Raw genomic sequence first — 5,433 nt, 5'->3', positions numbered from 1 at the left:
AAAAAAAAAAAAAAAAAGCGGATTTTGGACGCAGTGGCTCAAGCCTATCCCAGCACTTTAGGAGGCTGAGGCAGGTGGATCACGAGGTCAAGAGATCGAGACCATCCTGGTCAACATGGTGAAACGCGGTCTCTACTAAAAATACAAAAAATTAGCTGAGTGTGGTGGCACACGCCTATAGTCCCAGCTACTGGGGAGGCTGAGGCAGGAGAATCGCTTGAACCTGGGAGGTGGATGTTGCAGTGAGCCGAGATCGCACCACTGCATTCCAGCCTGGGTGGCAGAGCAAGACTCTGTCTCAAAAAAAAAAAAAAGGAAGTATAGGCCAGGTGCAGCCAGGCCTGTAACCCCAGCACTTTGGGAGGCCAAGGCAGGTGGATCACCTGAGGTTAGGAGTTTGAGACCAGTCTGGCCAACATGGCAAAACTCTGACTCTACTAAAAATACCAAAATTAGTTGGGCCTGATGGCGTAAACTTGTAATCCCAGCTACTCCAGAGGCTGAGGCAGGAGGATTGCTTGAACCTGGGAGGTGGGGGTTGCAGTGAGCCAAGATCACGCCACTGCACTCCAGCCTGGGTGACAGGACTGAGACTCCATCTCAAAAATAAAATAAATAAAATAAAATAAAATAGAGAGTATAAAAATACAGATAAACATATATGTTTGTATATGTATATATCTACAGATTTTTTTCTTTTGGCAAAAGGAAACACTAGAAGGATAAATCAGATCCAATAAAAATTTGTACTTGGGTGTGGAGAGGGACCTCCACAGAAAGAATGGAGGTCGAAGCAAGATTGTTTTATTTGTATTTTTCCACGTAGTTTTGACCTTCAAGTCATGTATTGCCTATTCACCTTGGATTGATGTTTGCATAGGAGCTGTAAGGAGGAATGGATTCCTGACATCACAAAAATAACTGACATCAGCATTGGGCAGGAGTAGAGGTGGGGCGCTGCGGGAGTCTCTTTCCCCTAAAGAATGTATGTGGCTCGAGTTGGGGACCGACTGCCACAGCCAGCCAGAGCCCTGTTGCTTCCCTGGAAAATAATCTTCCTAGAGCACTACTTAGAAATGATTCATTCTCGGCCAGGCTTGTTGGCTCACGCCTGTAATCCCAGCACTTTGGGAGGCCGAGGCGGGCAGATCACGAGGTCAGGAGATCGAGACCATCCTGGCCAACATGGTGAAACCCCATCTGTATTAAAAATACAAAAATTAGCCAGGCATGGTGGCGCGTGCCTGTCATTCCAGCTACTCAGGAGGCTGAGGCAGGAGAATTGCTTGAACCCAGGAGGCGGAGGTTGCAGTGAGCTGAGATCATGCCATTGCACTCTAGCCTGGGCACCAAGAGCAAGACTCAGGAGGCTGAGGCATGAGAATTGCTTGAACCTGGGAGATCGAGGCTGCAGTGAGCTGAGATTGTGCCACTGCACTCCAGGCTGGGCGACAGAGTGAGACTGTGTCTCAAAAGAAAAAAAAAATGAAAAAAAGAAATGATTCCTTCCCTCTAAAACGGTCAAGGCCAGGGAGATGGGCCCTGCTGGGATGTCCTGAGAGCACTTAGCAAGCCTAATGAGGCAGCTGTCAGAAGCAGTGTGGCCACCTGTCCGCCGTGGCCAGGCCACCAGGGCCCCTTAGAGAGCACTGCCCACGAGTGTACCTGAAATGGGCTTTAGGTCCCCTCCTCCCCCAAGCAGACACCAGGGCAGCCGATGCCAGCCTCAGTCAGCCTGGTCCGTGTGCCCCAGGTAGCTGCCCACATATTTTGCATGGCATCATGTGTGGTGTCACATGAACAAGTTGGGAGGTACTGGCCTCAGAGGACTGTTTGCTGACCTCTGACCTCAGGGTAAGAGATCAAAGGAGCAGGAATCTTACAAAATGGGTACAAGGGCACCTCACCGGCCACCCAGGAACCAGGCCACACCAAAGCCTGCACTGAAAGTACACAGCCATGCAAGGAGACTGGCAGCCCTCTCCTGAGAGAAAAAGCACCTGCCAGCACGGAGCTGCAGTCAGAGCAGAGGCTCAGCCATGAAATGAAGCCAACAGAGAAGGGTCGGAGAAGCCTGCGGGCCAACCAGCCGGGAGAACACGCCCGCTTCAGGGGGAGGGAGGTGGAGCACAACCCCAGCAGCCCTTGCTGCTGGCTGGCATCATGCTGCACGTGTCACAGCTGTCACTGACGATGGGGTACTGCTCTTACCCATTTTACAGAGGAGGAAACTGAGGCCCTGGGAGGTTGGGTAATTTGCCCAGGGACATTGAAGAGCATTTCAGAGCTGAATTTGAATCGAGGGCAGGGCTGGAGTCTCCCAACATTGCAGCCTCCTAACAAGCTTGTGGAGGGGAAGGGCGGACCAGCACTTCAGTGGCACGAATATATATATAGATATTTTAGATAGAGTCTTGACCCGTCGCCAGGCTGGAGTACAGTGGCACCTCCTGGGTTCAAGCAGTTCTCCTGCCTCAGCCTCCCAGGTAGCTGGGATTATAGGCGTGCGCCACCACGCCCAGTTAATTGTTTTGTTGATTTAGTAGAACCGGTTTCACCATGTTGGTCAGGCTGGCTTCGAACTTCTGACCTCGTGATCTGCCCGCCTCGGCCTCCCAAAGTGCTTGGATTTCAGACGTGAGCCACCGTGCCCGGTTCAGTGGCACAAACATTATTTAAAAAAAAATCAGGCCGGGCGTGGTGGCTCACGTCTGAAATCCCAGCACTGTGGGAGGCCGAGGCGGGTGGATCATGATGTCAAGAGATCGAGACCATCTTGGTCAACATGGGAAACCCCCTGTCTACTAAAAATACAAAAAATTAGCTGGGCATGGTGGTGCGTGCCTGTAATCCCAGCTACTCAGGAGGCTGAGGCAGGAGAATTGCCTGAACCCAGGAGGCGGAGGTTGCGGTGAGCCGAGATCGCGCCATTGCACTCCAGCCTGGGTAACAAGAGCGAAACTCCGTCTCAAAAAAAAAAAAAAACCAAAATCAGGCTGGGCGCGGTGCCTCATTCCTGTAATCCCAGCACTTTCGGAGGCTGAGGAGGGAGGGATCGCTTGACACCAGGAGTTCTAGACCAGCCTGGACAACATGGTGAGACCTTGTCTTTATGAAAGAATAAAAAAATTCAGGGGGCTGCAATACCACTGATTTGATAATGGAAAAAAAAGAAGGAAAAAAAATTCAGGGGGGATGGTGGCACGTGCTTATAGTCCCAGCTACTCAGGAAGCTGAAATGGGAGGATTCCTTGAGCCCAGGAGTTCAAGGCTGTCATATGCTCTGAGGGCACCTGTGAAGAGCCACTGCACCCCAGACTGGACAACAGAGCAACACTGTTTCAGACAAAAACCAAAGAACCAGAAAAATCAGCATGTACCACTGTGAGAACATAGGTGAATAATTCCTGTCCAAGAAAAAGTCAAATGTGAATCACAGCTAAGCCACCCACCTCACGAAGGCTGAGTGAATCTGTGTCTGATTTAGCCACAGTTCAGCCCTCTTGCAGAGGCAGAAAGTAGAGTGGTTGAAGTGTGTAGGCTTTCTGTTCTTACATCCCCGGTTCAAATCCTGGCTCTTTATCTTCCTTAGTGACTCTGAGCAGGCCCTCCAGGTCTCAGTTTCCCAATCTGTGAAACGGGGATCATCTGCCTCAAGGGCTGTCATGAGCAGCAGATGAAGCAATCATCATAAGGCATTGAGCTCAGGGCCTCACAGCAGCCGTAAATGCTCTGTGAATTTCAGCTGTTAACTCAAAGCAGCTTTTTGTTGCCAAGACTCTGGCTAAAGATGCCCAAGGGCTGGCCGGGCGCGGTGGCTCAAGCCTGTCATCCCAGCACTTTGGGAGGCCGAGGCAGGTGGATCACGAGGTCAAGAGATCGAGACCATCCTGGTCAACATGGTGAAACCCCGTCTCTACTAAAAATACAAAAAATCAGCTGGGCATGGTGGCGTGTGCCTGTAATCCCAGCGACTCAGGAGGCTGAGGCAGGAGAATTGCCTGAACCCAGGAGGCAGAGGTTGCGGTGAGCCGAGATCGCACCATTGCACTCCAGCCTGGCTAACAAGAGCGAAACTCCATCCAAAAAAAAAAAAAAAAAAAAAGATGCCCAAGGGCTATGGTTTAGGGAGAAGCCCCTGAACCCACCTAAGCAGCTGGGTTGGGGGATCCCAGGCCTGGCTGCCCTGCCAGCTCTTGTCCTGCAGAAGCCTTCACTTCGCAGGCCAGTTGTGCGGTTCCCCTCCTGTCCAGCCTTGCCAGGTCTGCGCAGGAGCCTACCACCTGCTTACTGGTTTATAAAAGTCACTCAAGGGCTGGGCGCTTGAGTCACTTTATAAGAGTCACTCAAGGTGGTGACTCATGCCTGTAATCCCAGAACTTTGGGAGGCCAAGGTAGGTGGTTCACTGGAGGTTAAGAGTTTGAGAGCAGCCTGGCCAACACAGTGAACCAAACCCCAACTCTACCAAAAACACGAATAATTAGCTGGGTGTGGTGGCACATGCCTGTAATTCCAGCTACTCAGGAGGCTGAGGCAGGAGAATCGCTTGAACCTGGGAGGTGGTGGCTGCAGTGAGCTGAGAGTGTGCCACTGCACTCCAGCCTGGGCGACAAAGTGAGACTCTGTTTCAAAAAACAAAAAAAAAAAAAAAAAAAGAAAAAAAAGTCACTTGACTCCGCCATGCCAGTCCCCTACATTGCACATCGGAAGGGTCACCTATGGTACCTCCTGTGTCAGGCTGTGCTGGGTTCCCACACAAAGCCCCCGTATCTCTAGTCCCCACGGTAGTCAGAGGAGCCTATAAAAAGGGTAAATTGGCTGGCGTGGTAACTCACGCCTGTAATCCCAGCACTTTGGGAGGCCGAGGCGGGTGGATCACGAGGTCAAGAGATCGAGACCATCCTGGTCAACATGGTGAAACCCCGTCTCTACTAAAAATAATCAGCTGGGCATGGTGGCGCGTGCCTGTAATCCCAGCTACTCAGGAGGCTGAGGCAGGAGAATTGCCTGAACCCAGGAGGCGGAGGTTGCGGTGAGCCGAGATCGCGCCATTGCACTCCAGCCTGGGTAACATGAGTGAAACTCTGTCTCAAAAATAAATAAATAAATAAATAAATAAAATAAAATAAAATAAAACAACTTTTTTTTTTGAGACGGAGTCTCACCCTGTCGCCCAGGCCGGAGTACAACGGGGCAATCTTAGCTCACTGCAACCTCCACCTCCAGGGTTCATTTGTGCCACCATGCCTGGCTAATTTTTTGTATCTTTAGTAGACACAGGGTTTCACGAAAACCTGTTGGTCAGGTTGGTCTTGAACTCCTGACCTTGTGATCCACCCGCCTTGGCCTCCCAAAGTGCTGGGATTACAGGCGTGAGCCACCGTGCCCAGCCAGCCAAAAAACATTTTTTTTTTTTTTTTTTTTTTTTTTTT

Source organism: Sapajus apella, unplaced genomic scaffold, assembly GCF_009761245.1.
Source record: "Sapajus apella isolate SASKATOON/1434 unplaced genomic scaffold, GSC_monkey_1.0 scaffold129, whole genome shotgun sequence".
NCBI lineage: Eukaryota > Metazoa > Chordata > Mammalia > Primates > Cebidae > Sapajus > Sapajus apella.
Note: the sequence above shows the minus strand (reverse complement) of the source record.